Source organism: Microcebus murinus, chromosome 13, assembly GCF_040939455.1.
Source record: "Microcebus murinus isolate Inina chromosome 13, M.murinus_Inina_mat1.0, whole genome shotgun sequence".
Lineage (NCBI taxonomy): Eukaryota > Metazoa > Chordata > Mammalia > Primates > Cheirogaleidae > Microcebus > Microcebus murinus.
The window spans coordinates 797,273-810,779 of NC_134116.1; the positions used below are offsets into that span (position 1 = coordinate 797,273).

Consider the following 13,507-nt stretch of genomic DNA (forward strand, 5'->3'; position numbering starts at 1 on the left):
CATCCCCCAGTCGGTGCGCACCCACCCCATTCCTAATGGAGGTGTATGCCCATCCCCTCCCCCCACCCGCCCGACACCCACCCGATGAAGGTGATTCCTCTGTGTCCACTTAGGTGTCCATCGGTTCGTACCCATTTGCTGGTGAGCGCGAGCACGTGGTGCTCGTGTGTCCATTCTTGGGCTACCTGGCTTACTGGAACGGGTTCCAGCTCTGGCCAGGAGAACCACGAGAGGTGCCCTCTCACCGCTGCTCCTCCTAGCTGAATAGCACTCCGTGGTGTCCACGCGCCACATTTCATTTACGCACTCGTGGGTCGCTGGGCACTCGGGTCGCTTCCAGGTCTTTGCGATTGTGACTTGTGCCCTGACTCTAACCCTAACCCTTACCCAGCCCGTCTCCTCCTCGGCCCCTGCCTGACTGACTCCTTCCCGCCCGGCCTGTCACCTGTCACCGTCCTCTGCCCCTGCCTGACACGCTCCTCCCCGCCCGGGCCGTCACCGTCCTCGGCCCCTGCCTGACGGGGCTCCTCCGTCGCCTGGGCCTTCCAAGGGCTTGGTGTGGACGCTGGTTCCAGGACGCCCTCCCAGGAACCCGGTAGCAGGGCGGCCGCAGCGTCTCGCGCCACCCAACCGTCCGCCGGCCGGCGGCCGGCGCTAAGTGGCCTGCGGGGGACGTGCCCCCACTGTGGGGCGGGCGCCCAGCCTGGTGTCTTCTCTGAGGCCCCGTGGCTGCTTTTCCCCCCCGCAAGGGGAGAGCCGCGGAGGTGGGGACCGCCTCCTCGTGGGGACGTACACCCGGCTCTCCACGTCGGATTCCGGGGCTCTCTGTCCTGCCAGAAGGCCCAGCTGGCCTGCGGGTCCTTAGAGTGGCAAAAACATCCGAAAACTGAGATTGAGGGTCCGGTGGTTGTCTGCACTTTTGTGCTGGGCACCCCAGGGAGGCCCGGGGGCTGGCTGGACAACGCGGTCTGCTGGGCAGGGGGGGGGGTGTGGAGGAGCAACTGATGCCCTTTGCACTTTGGGTAGCAAGTGTCTGAGGTGTCTCTGAGCCCTGCGCCATGTCGGGGGGGTGGGGGTGGGAGGTCGGGGGGGTGGAGGAGCAGGAGGAGGAGGAGGAGGAGGTGGGAAGGGCCGTGGCCTGCAGTCGTGTTCCCGGGGTGGCTTCTTCCACAGGCTGCTTGGCCTGGGCTCCCTGCACCTGGGCCTTTGGAGGACTGGCCCTGTGCTTGCCAACGCTTCCCCTGCAGGGACCCAGAGCTGGGAGGTTGCACCTCTCAGCCCTGGGTCGGGCAGAGCCCCAGCGGGCCATGCCCACAACCTCTCTCAGCACGGGTCCCCCAGAAGGCTCCTTTGGGACCAGGATTCTCTTGCGGGTGACTCTTTAAGGTCTGGCCCCTGGATGGAGGGGCACCAGGAGTAGAGGAGCAGGAAGGGGAAGCGGGTGGCCATGCGAGGGGACACTTTCAGGCCAAGTCCCAGCTTCAGCCTGATCCTCCTGGGAACCCCGGGGTGTACGTCACACCTCCTGGTTGTCCCGCTCTGAGACAAGGAGCCGGGCTTCGCATTCCCCCAGCAGCCAGTCGTGGGCTGAGGACACCTGGGGCGTTGGGAACTCCCTGGCTTCTCCTTGGCTTAACATCTGGAGCTGCTTGTGAATCGTGCCGCCACACACACCCGAGTGCAGGTGTCTTCTGCACAGACTGCGGGCCTCGCTCTTCTGAATGCCGCTAGCTCGCCACCCACCCACGGGTGAACCTGGTCAGGGTACTTTCTCTCGGGGGCAGACTCTGATCCTGGCGGGCTACCGGTGTTTCTGTTTGCTCGTTTCTTTCTTCCATTTCGGGAAAGGCTTCCTTACTGGGTGTGGAAATCTCCTATGCCTTTCCTCGCCTATTCTGTCAGCTTTAAAATTCTCTTTCAGTTGCCACCCTCACAGATGGATTAGGAAACTCTTTCCGGTGCACTCATTAGTGAAATGACCTCAATGAAGCTGGAATCCAATATCTAATCGCCGATTTTTAGCGAGTCCACACGCCAGGGAGGTCGGGGTCCAATGCAGCCCCGGCCAGGCCCAGGCCCCTTGGACCGGGCCACAGGAGGACACAGAGGAGGGTCCCGGCCCCCACGGTCGCGTTGCCGGCAGTTCTCCAAGGGCTTGGGCGTTTTCCAGAGGTAGGAGATGGAGGGGACTGATTTCTTCAGCGCCCCACAAACCACGCCACCCCACCCATGGGACACATCCCTAGAGAGAGAGAGAGACGCCCCATACACTCGCTCCCCTCCCCCATGCGCAGTGCCCCAGCCCGGGCCCGGGGTGAATAGGCGGCAGCCCACCCACAGGGTGGGGGGCGCAGCTGAAAGGGGTTGTCGGGGAGGGCGGCCCCTGCCTGGGGTCAAAGGGCGGGCGACCCGCGCGTGCGCAATCGGCGGCGGCGGCGGCGGCGGCGGCGGCGGCGGCGGGGGCGGCCACGAGCTGGGGGTGGGGGGCGGGTAGGTGAAGGAGGCTGGAAGGTCTCCACCTTGGCGAGTCCAGCAGTGGAGGCGCATCTTGTGTGAGTGTGAGTGGGAGTGTGTGTGTGTGTGTGTGTGTGTGTGTGTATAGAGAGACAGCCCCCCACCCCGGCCCGCCGCTCCCTGCCCGCCCCGCCCCGCCCCGCCTGTCACCCCCGTCCCACGGAGCCCGCCGGACCCGGCCGGTGAACTCAACAGGCCCGGCCCGGCGCCGGTCAGCGCCGGCGCGGGGCCTGGGGCGGGAGGAGGCGGCGGGGAAGCGCAGAGAGGCTCGGCTTCTTGAGCGGGGCAGGGGCGCCCTCCGCCGTCTAGGGCCACACCACCCTGAACGCGCCCGATCTCGTCTGGTCTCGGAAGCTAAGCAGGGTCGGGCCTGGTTAGTACTTGGATGGGAGACCGCCTGGGAATACCGGGTGCCGTAGGCTTCTTCTTTTTTTTTTTTTTGTTTTGCCTCTTGTTCTGTCCCCTTTCTGGGAGCGAGGCGGCGGCCCGGGGTGGGGGTCACCCCCACCCTCAGCGCCCGCCGCGGTGCCTGGCGCCCCAGCCCGCACCGTGGGGCCTCCTCTTGTCCCAAGCCGCGACACCGCCGTCACGCGGCAGCATGCGTGGCTTCTGGACTGTCAGGTCTCAGACCAAAGGTCTGCTCTGTGGGAACCGACACGCTGGAGGAAACCTTGAGAGTCTGAGAGGGGAGGGAGTTCCAGAAGAAGGCCAGGATGTCATTTTGAGGGAGTATGTGACCAGAACTCGTCCCGTTGCTTTTGGGGTTCTATGGGCTACACGTAGGAATCTTTGGTGGTGGCACCTGATGTTGGGGGATCCGGAGTCACACCCAGACCTGCTCCACAGGCCTCCTTTTACTTTTCTCTTCGGATTCATTATTTTTAAAAAGTGTCTCTTATCTCTATGATTGCATTTTCTTTTCTCTCTCTTTTCAAGCAGATGATGGGAGTCCAAGTATTAAGGTGACATGTGTTGCCCGTGCCCCCCTCCCCCCTGTGTTGTTATTCATTTACCTCTGATGTTGTTGCAGCGTATTGTGGGGGTACCAATGTTAAGGTCGGGTACGTTGCCCTCTCCCAGCCTCCCCCCTCGGGTCAGAGCCTCAAGTGCGCCCATCCCCCAGTCGGTGCGCACCCACCCCATTCCTAATGGAGGTGTATGCCCATCCCCTCCCCCCACCCGCCCGACACCCACCCGATGAAGGTGATTCCTCTGTGTCCACTTAGGTGTCCATCGGTTCGTACCCATTTGCTGGTGAGCGCGAGCACGTGGTGCTCGTGTGTCCATTCTTGGGCTACCTGGCTTACTGGAACGGGTTCCAGCTCTGGCCAGGAGAACCACGAGAGGTGCCCTCTCACCGCTGCTCCTCCTAGCTGAATAGCACTCCGTGGTGTCCACGCGCCACATTTCATTTACGCACTCGTGGGTCGCTGGGCACTCGGGTCGCTTCCAGGTCTTTGCGATTGTGACTTGTGCCCTGACTCTAACCCTAACCCTTACCCAGCCCGTCTCCTCCTCGGCCCCTGCCTGACTGACTCCTTCCCGCCCGGCCTGTCACCTGTCACCGTCCTCTGCCCCTGCCTGACACGCTCCTCCCCGCCCGGGCCGTCACCGTCCTCGGCCCCTGCCTGACGGGGCTCCTCCGTCGCCTGGGCCTTCCAAGGGCTTGGTGTGGACGCTGGTTCCAGGACGCCCTCCCAGGAACCCGGTAGCAGGGCGGCCGCAGCGTCTCGCGCCACCCAACCGTCCGCCGGCCGGCGGCCGGCGCTAAGTGGCCTGCGGGGGACGTGCCCCCACTGTGGGGCGGGCGCCCAGCCTGGTGTCTTCTCTGAGGCCCCGTGGCTGCTTTTCCCCCCCGCAAGGGGAGAGCCGCGGAGGTGGGGACCGCCTCCTCGTGGGGACGTACACCCGGCTCTCCACGTCGGATTCCGGGGCTCTCTGTCCTGCCAGAAGGCCCAGCTGGCCTGCGGGTCCTTAGAGTGGCAAAAACATCCGAAAACTGAGATTGAGGGTCCGGTGGTTGTCTGCACTTTTGTGCTGGGCACCCCAGGGAGGCCCGGGGGCTGGCTGGACAACGCGGTCTGCTGGGCAGGGGGGGGGGTGTGGAGGAGCAACTGATGCCCTTTGCACTTTGGGTAGCAAGTGTCTGAGGTGTCTCTGAGCCCTGCGCCATGTCGGGGGGGTGGGGGTGGGAGGTCGGGGGGGTGGAGGAGCAGGAGGAGGAGGAGGAGGAGGTGGGAAGGGCCGTGGCCTGCAGTCGTGTTCCCGGGGTGGCTTCTTCCACAGGCTGCTTGGCCTGGGCTCCCTGCACCTGGGCCTTTGGAGGACTGGCCCTGTGCTTGCCAACGCTTCCCCTGCAGGGACCCAGAGCTGGGAGGTTGCACCTCTCAGCCCTGGGTCGGGCAGAGCCCCAGCGGGCCATGCCCACAACCTCTCTCAGCACGGGTCCCCCAGAAGGCTCCTTTGGGACCAGGATTCTCTTGCGGGTGACTCTTTAAGGTCTGGCCCCTGGATGGAGGGGCACCAGGAGTAGAGGAGCAGGAAGGGGAAGCGGGTGGCCATGCGAGGGGACACTTTCAGGCCAAGTCCCAGCTTCAGCCTGATCCTCCTGGGAACCCCGGGGTGTACGTCACACCTCCTGGTTGTCCCGCTCTGAGACAAGGAGCCGGGCTTCGCATTCCCCCAGCAGCCAGTCGTGGGCTGAGGACACCTGGGGCGTTGGGAACTCCCTGGCTTCTCCTTGGCTTAACATCTGGAGCTGCTTGTGAATCGTGCCGCCACACACACCCGAGTGCAGGTGTCTTCTGCACAGACTGCGGGCCTCGCTCTTCTGAATGCCGCTAGCTCGCCACCCACCCACGGGTGAACCTGGTCAGGGTACTTTCTCTCGGGGGCAGACTCTGATCCTGGCGGGCTACCGGTGTTTCTGTTTGCTCGTTTCTTTCTTCCATTTCGGGAAAGGCTTCCTTACTGGGTGTGGAAATCTCCTATGCCTTTCCTCGCCTATTCTGTCAGCTTTAAAATTCTCTTTCAGTTGCCACCCTCACAGATGGATTAGGAAACTCTTTCCGGTGCACTCATTAGTGAAATGACCTCAATGAAGCTGGAATCCAATATCTAATCGCCGATTTTTAGCGAGTCCACACGCCAGGGTGGTCGGGGTCCAATGCAGCCCCGGCCAGGCCCAGGCCCCTTGGACCGGGCCACAGGAGGACACAGAGGAGGGTCCCGGCCCCCACGGTCGCGTTGCCGGCAGTTCTCCAAGGGCTTGGGCGTTTTCCAGAGGTAGGAGATGGAGGGGACTGATTTCTTCAGCGCCCCACAAACCACGCCACCCCACCCATGGGACACATCCCTAGAGAGAGAGAGAGACGCCCCATACACTCGCTCCCCTCCCCCATGCGCAGTGCCCCAGCCCGGGCCCGGGGGAATAGGCGGCAGCCCACCCACAGGGTGGGGGGCGCAGCTGAAAGGGGTTGTCGGGGAGGGCGGCCCCTGCCTGGGGTCAAAGGGCGGGCGACCCGCGCGTGCGCAATCGGCGGCGGCGGCGGCGGCGGCGGCGGCGGCGGTGGGGGCGGCCACGAGCTGGGGGTGGGGGGCGGGTAGGTGAAGGAGGCTGGAAGGTCTCCACCTTGGCGAGTCCAGCAGTGGAGGCGCATCTTGTGTGAGTGTGAGTGAGTGAGTGTGAGTGTGAGTGTGTGTGTGTGTGTGTGTGTGTGTGTGTATAGAGAGACAGCCCCCCACCCCGGCCCGCCGCTCCCTGCCCGCCCCGCCCCGCCCCGCCTGTCACCCCCGTCCCACGGAGCCCGCCGGACCCGGCCGGTGAACTCAACAGGCCCGGCCCGGCGCCGGTCAGCGCCGGCGCGGGGCCTGGGGCGGGAGGAGGCGGCGGGGAAGCGCAGAGAGGCTCGGCTTCTTGAGCGGGGCAGGGGCGCCCTCCGCCGTCTAGGGCCACACCACCCTGAACGCGCCCGATCTCGTCTGGTCTCGGAAGCTAAGCAGGGTCGGGCCTGGTTAGTACTTGGATGGGAGACCGCCTGGGAATACCGGGTGCCGTAGGCTTCTTCTTTTTTTTTTTTTTTGTTTTGCCTCTTGTTCTGTCCCCTTTCTGGGAGCGAGGCGGCGGCCCGGGGTGGGGGTCACCCCCACCCTCAGCGCCCGCCGCGGTGCCTGGCGCCCCAGCCCGCACCGTGGGGCCTCCTCTTGTCCCAAGCCGCGACACCGCCGTCACGCGGCAGCATGCGTGGCTTCTGGACTGTCAGGTCTCAGACCAAAGGTCTGCTCTGTGGGAACCGACACGCTGGAGGAAACCTTGAGAGTCTGAGAGGGGAGGGAGTTCCAGAAGAAGGCCAGGATGTCATTTTGAGGGAGTATGTGACCAGAACTCGTCCCGTTGCTTTTGGGGTTCTATGGGCTACACGTAGGAATCTTTGGTGGTGGCACCTGATGTTGGGGGATCCGGAGTCACACCCAGACCTGCTCCACAGGCCTCCTTTTACTTTTCTCTTCGGATTCATTATTTTTAAAAAGTGTCTCTTATCTCTATGATTGCATTTTCTTTTCTCTCTCTTTTCAAGCAGATGATGGGAGTCCAAGTATTAAGGTGACATGTGTTGCCCGTGCCCCCCTCCCCCCTGTGTTGTTATTCATTTACCTCTGATGTTGTTGCAGCGTATTGTGGGGGTACCAATGTTAAGGTCGGGTACGTTGCCCTCTCCCAGCCTCCCCCCTCGGGTCAGAGCCTCAAGTGCGCCCATCCCCCAGTCGGTGCGCACCCACCCCATTCCTAATGGAGGTGTATGCCCATCCCCTCCCCCCACCCGCCCGACACCCACCCGATGAAGGTGATTCCTCTGTGTCCACTTAGGTGTCCATCGGTTCGTACCCATTTGCTGGTGAGCGCGAGCACGTGGTGCTCGTGTGTCCATTCTTGGGCTACCTGGCTTACTGGAACGGGTTCCAGCTCTGGCCAGGAGAACCACGAGAGGTGCCCTCTCACCGCTGCTCCTCCTAGCTGAATAGCACTCCGTGGTGTCCACGCGCCACATTTCATTTACGCACTCGTGGGTCGCTGGGCACTCGGGTCGCTTCCAGGTCTTTGCGATTGTGACTTGTGCCCTGACTCTAACCCTAACCCTTACCCAGCCCGTCTCCTCCTCGGCCCCTGCCTGACTGACTCCTTCCCGCCCGGCCTGTCACCTGTCACCGTCCTCTGCCCCTGCCTGACACGCTCCTCCCCGCCCGGGCCGTCACCGTCCTCGGCCCCTGCCTGACGGGGCTCCTCCGTCGCCTGGGCCTTCCAAGGGCTTGGTGTGGACGCTGGTTCCAGGACGCCCTCCCAGGAACCCGGTAGCAGGGCGGCCGCAGCGTCTCGCGCCACCCAACCGTCCGCCGGCCGGCGGCCGGCGCTAAGTGGCCTGCGGGGGACGTGCCCCCACTGTGGGGCGGGCGCCCAGCCTGGTGTCTTCTCTGAGGCCCCGTGGCTGCTTTTCCCCCCCGCAAGGGGAGAGCCGCGGAGGTGGGGATCGCCTCCTCGTGGGGACGTACACCCGGCTCTCCACGTCGGATTCCGGGGCTCTCTGTCCTGCCAGAAGGCCCAGCTGGCCTGCGGGTCCTTAGAGTGGCAAAAACATCCGAAAACTGAGATTGAGGGTCCGGTGGTTGTCTGCACTTTTGTGCTGGGCACCCCAGGGAGGCCCGGGGGCTGGCTGGACAACGCGGTCTGCTGGGCAGGGGGGGGGGTGTGGAGGAGCAACTGATGCCCTTTGCACTTTGGGTAGCAAGTGTCTGAGGTGTCTCTGAGCCCTGCGCCATGTCGGGGGGGTGGGGGTGGGAGGTCGGGGGGGTGGAGGAGCAGGAGGAGGAGGAGGAGGAGGTGGGAAGGGCCGTGGCCTGCAGTCGTGTTCCCGGGGTGGCTTCTTCCACAGGCTGCTTGGCCTGGGCTCCCTGCACCTGGGCCTTTGGAGGACTGGCCCTGTGCTTGCCAACGCTTCCCCTGCAGGGACCCAGAGCTGGGAGGTTGCACCTCTCAGCCCTGGGTCGGGCAGAGCCCCAGCGGGCCATGCCCACAACCTCTCTCAGCACGGGTCCCCCAGAAGGCTCCTTTGGGACCAGGATTCTCTTGCGGGTGACTCTTTAAGGTCTGGCCCCTGGATGGAGGGGCACCAGGAGTAGAGGAGCAGGAAGGGGAAGCGGGTGGCCATGCGAGGGGACACTTTCAGGCCAAGTCCCAGCTTCAGCCTGATCCTCCTGGGAACCCCGGGGTGTACGTCACACCTCCTGGTTGTCCCGCTCTGAGACAAGGAGCCGGGCTTCGCATTCCCCCAGCAGCCAGTCGTGGGCTGAGGACACCTGGGGCGTTGGGAACTCCCTGGCTTCTCCTTGGCTTAACATCTGGAGCTGCTTGTGAATCGTGCCGCCACACACACCCGAGTGCAGGTGTCTTCTGCACAGACTGCGGGCCTCGCTCTTCTGAATGCCGCTAGCTCGCCACCCACCCACGGGTGAACCTGGTCAGGGTACTTTCTCTCGGGGGCAGACTCTGATCCTGGCGGGCTACCGGTGTTTCTGTTTGCTCGTTTCTTTCTTCCATTTCGGGAAAGGCTTCCTTACTGGGTGTGGAAATCTCCTATGCCTTTCCTCGCCTATTCTGTCAGCTTTAAAATTCTCTTTCAGTTGCCACCCTCACAGATGGATTAGGAAACTCTTTCCGGTGCACTCATTAGTGAAATGACCTCAATGAAGCTGGAATCCAATATCTAATCGCCGATTTTTAGCGAGTCCACACGCCAGGGTGGTCGGGGTCCAATGCAGCCCCGGCCAGGCCCAGGCCCCTTGGACCGGGCCACAGGAGGACACAGAGGAGGGTCCCGGCCCCCACGGTCGCGTTGCCGGCAGTTCTCCAAGGGCTTGGGCGTTTTCCAGAGGTAGGAGATGGAGGGGACTGATTTCTTCAGCGCCCCACAAACCACGCCACCCCACCCATGGGACACATCCCTAGAGAGAGAGAGAGACGCCCCATACACTCGCTCCCCTCCCCCATGCGCAGTGCCCCAGCCCGGGCCCGGGGGAATAGGCGGCAGCCCACCCACAGGGTGGGGGGCGCAGCTGAAAGGGGTTGTCGGGGAGGGCGGCCCCTGCCTGGGGTCAAAGGGCGGGCGACCCGCGCGTGCGCAATCGGCGGCGGCGGCGGCGGCGGCGGCGGCGGCGGTGGGGGCGGCCACGAGCTGGGGGTGGGGGGCGGGTAGGTGAAGGAGGCTGGAAGGTCTCCACCTTGGCGAGTCCAGCAGTGGAGGCGCATCTTGTGTGAGTGTGAGTGAGTGAGTGTGAGTGTGAGTGTGTGTGTGTGTGTGTGTGTGTGTGTGTATAGAGAGACAGCCCCCCACCCCGGCCCGCCGCTCCCTGCCCGCCCCGCCCCGCCCCGCCTGTCACCCCCGTCCCACGGAGCCCGCCGGACCCGGCCGGTGAACTCAACAGGCCCGGCCCGGCGCCGGTCAGCGCCGGCGCGGGGCCTGGGGCGGGAGGAGGCGGCGGGGAAGCGCAGAGAGGCTCGGCTTCTTGAGCGGGGCAGGGGCGCCCTCCGCCGTCTAGGGCCACACCACCCTGAACGCGCCCGATCTCGTCTGGTCTCGGAAGCTAAGCAGGGTCGGGCCTGGTTAGTACTTGGATGGGAGACCGCCTGGGAATACCGGGTGCCGTAGGCTTCTTCTTTTTTTTTTTTTTGTTTTGCCTCTTGTTCTGTCCCCTTTCTGGGAGCGAGGCGGCGGCCCGGGGTGGGGGTCACCCCCACCCTCAGCGCCCGCCGCGGTGCCTGGCGCCCCAGCCCGCACCGTGGGGCCTCCTCTTGTCCCAAGCCGCGACACCGCCGTCACGCGGCAGCATGCGTGGCTTCTGGACTGTCAGGTCTCAGACCAAAGGTCTGCTCTGTGGGAACCGACACGCTGGAGGAAACCTTGAGAGTCTGAGAGGGGAGGGAGTTCCAGAAGAAGGCCAGGATGTCATTTTGAGGGAGTATGTGACCAGAACTCGTCCCGTTGCTTTTGGGGTTCTATGGGCTACACGTAGGAATCTTTGGTGGTGGCACCTGATGTTGGGGGATCCGGAGTCACACCCAGACCTGCTCCACAGGCCTCCTTTTACTTTTCTCTTCGGATTCATTATTTTTAAAAAGTGTCTCTTATCTCTATGATTGCATTTTCTTTTCTCTCTCTTTTCAAGCAGATGATGGGAGTCCAAGTATTAAGGTGACATGTGTTGCCCGTGCCCCCCTCCCCCCTGTGTTCTTATTCATTTACCTCTGATGTTGTTGCAGCGTATTGTGGGGGTACCAATGTTAAGGTCGGGTACGTTGCCCTCTCCCAGCCTCCCCCCTCGGGTCAGAGCCTCAAGTGCGCCCATCCCCCAGTCGGTGCGCACCCACCCCATTCCTAATGGAGGTGTATGCCCATCCCCTCCCCCCACCCGCCCGACACCCACCCGATGAAGGTGATTCCTCTGTGTCCACTTAGGTGTCCATCGGTTCGTACCCATTTGCTGGTGAGCGCGAGCACGTGGTGCTCGTGTGTCCATTCTTGGGCTACCTGGCTTACTGGAACGGGTTCCAGCTCTGGCCAGGAGAACCACGAGAGGTGCCCTCTCACCGCTGCTCCTCCTAGCTGAATAGCACTCCGTGGTGTCCACGCGCCACATTTCATTTACGCACTCGTGGGTCGCTGGGCACTCGGGTCGCTTCCAGGTCTTTGCGATTGTGACTTGTGCCCTGACTCTAACCCTAACCCTTACCCAGCCCGTCTCCTCCTCGGCCCCTGCCTGACTGACTCCTTCCCGCCCGGCCTGTCACCTGTCACCGTCCTCTGCCCCTGCCTGACACGCTCCTCCCCGCCCGGGCCGTCACCGTCCTCGGCCCCTGCCTGACGGGGCTCCTCCGTCGCCTGGGCCTTCCAAGGGCTTGGTGTGGACGCTGGTTCCAGGACGCCCTCCCAGGAACCCGGTAGCAGGGCGGCCGCAGCGTCTCGCGCCACCCAACCGTCCGCCGGCCGGCGGCCGGCGCTAAGTGGCCTGCGGGGGACGTGCCCCCACTGTGGGGCGGGCGCCCAGCCTGGTGTCTTCTCTGAGGCCCCGTGGCTGCTTTTCCCCCCCGCAAGGGGAGAGCCGCGGAGGTGGGGACCGCCTCCTCGTGGGGACGTACACCCGGCTCTCCACGTCGGATTCCGGGGCTCTCTGTCCTGCCAGAAGGCCCAGCTGGCCTGCGGGTCCTTAGAGTGGCAAAAACATCCGAAAACTGAGATTGAGGGTCCGGTGGTTGTCTGCACTTTTGTGCTGGGCACCCCAGGGAGGCCCGGGGGCTGGCTGGACAACGCGGTCTGCTGGGCAGGGGGGGGGGGGTGTGGAGGAGCAACTGATGCCCTTTGCACTTTGGGTAGCAAGTGTCTGAGGTGTCTCTGAGCCCTGCGCCATGTCGGGGGGGTGGGGGTGGGAGGTCGGGGGGGTGGAGGAGCAGGAGGAGGAGGAGGAGGAGGTGGGAAGGGCCGTGGCCTGCAGTCGTGTTCCCGGGGTGGCTTCTTCCACAGGCTGCTTGGCCTGGGCTCCCTGCACCTGGGCCTTTGGAGGACTGGCCCTGTGCTTGCCAACGCTTCCCCTGCAGGGACCCAGAGCTGGGAGGTTGCACCTCTCAGCCCTGGGTCGGGCAGAGCCCCAGCGGGCCATGCCCACAACCTCTCTCAGCACGGGTCCCCCAGAAGGCTCCTTTGGGACCAGGATTCTCTTGCGGGTGACTCTTTAAGGTCTGGCCCCTGGATGGAGGGGCACCAGGAGTAGAGGAGCAGGAAGGGGAAGCGGGTGGCCATGCGAGGGGACACTTTCAGGCCAAGTCCCAGCTTCAGCCTGATCCTCCTGGGAACCCCGGGGTGTACGTCACACCTCCTGGTTGTCCCGCTCTGAGACAAGGAGCCGGGCTTCGCATTCCCCCAGCAGCCAGTCGTGGGCTGAGGACACCTGGGGCGTTGGGAACTCCCTGGCTTCTCCTTGGCTTAACATCTGGAGCTGCTTGTGAATCGTGCCGCCACACACACCCGAGTGCAGGTGTCTTCTGCACAGACTGCGGGCCTCGCTCTTCTGAATGCCGCTAGCTCGCCACCCACCCACGGGTGAACCTGGTCAGGGTACTTTCTCTCGGGGGCAGACTCTGATCCTGGCGGGCTACCGGTGTTTCTGTTTGCTCGTTTCTTTCTTCCATTTCGGGAAAGGCTTCCTTACTGGGTGTGGAAATCTCCTATGCCTTTCCTCGCCTATTCTGTCAGCTTTAAAATTCTCTTTCAGTTGCCACCCTCACAGATGGATTAGGAAACTCTTTCCGGTGCACTCATTAGTGAAATGACCTCAATGAAGCTGGAATCCAATATCTAATCGCCGATTTTTAGCGAGTCCACACGCCAGGGTGGTCGGGGTCCAATGCAGCCCCGGCCAGGCCCAGGCCCCTTGGACCGGGCCACAGGAGGACACAGAGGAGGGTCCCGGCCCCCACGGTCGCGTTGCCGGCAGTTCTCCAAGGGCTTGGGCGTTTTCCAGAGGTAGGAGATGGAGGGGACTGATTTCTTCAGCGCCCCACAAACCACGCCACCCCACCCATGGGACACATCCCTAGAGAGAGAGAGAGACGCCCCATACACTCGCTCCCCTCCCCCATGCGCAGTGCCCCAGCCCGGGCCCGGGGTGAATAGGCGGCAGCCCACCCACAGGGTGGGGGGCGCAGCTGAAAGGGGTTGTCGGGGAGGGCGGCCCCTGCCTGGGGTCAAAGGGCGGGCGACCCGCGCGTGCGCAATCGGCGGCGGCGGCGGCGGCGGCGGCGGCGGCGGCGGGGGCGGCCACGAGCTGGGGGTGGGGGGCGGGTAGGTGAAGGAGGCTGGAAGGTCTCCACCTTGGCGAGTCCAGCAGTGGAGGCGCATCTTGTGTGAGTGTGAGTGAGTGAGTGTGAGTGTGAGTGTGTGTGTGTGTG

General features: G+C 64.0%; 3 non-coding genes across 3 annotated transcripts; all 3 read left to right on the top strand.

Annotated features, from left to right (window-relative positions):
* The first annotated feature begins 2,817 nt into the window (after nt 1–2,817).
* Nucleotides 2,818–2,936, top strand: LOC142875298 (5S ribosomal RNA). Its single transcript, XR_012922693.1, has one exon. It is a non-coding gene; the product is annotated as a 5S ribosomal RNA (ribosomal RNA).
* Nucleotides 2,937–6,457: 3,521 nt separating this feature from the next.
* On the top strand, nt 6,458–6,576 carry LOC142875310 (5S ribosomal RNA). The gene has a single exon (XR_012922700.1). It is a non-coding gene; the product is annotated as a 5S ribosomal RNA (ribosomal RNA).
* Nucleotides 6,577–10,098: 3,522 nt separating this feature from the next.
* Nucleotides 10,099–10,217, top strand: LOC142875323 (5S ribosomal RNA). The gene has a single exon (XR_012922712.1). It is a non-coding gene; the product is annotated as a 5S ribosomal RNA (ribosomal RNA).
* Nucleotides 10,218–13,507: the final 3,290 nt, after the last annotated feature.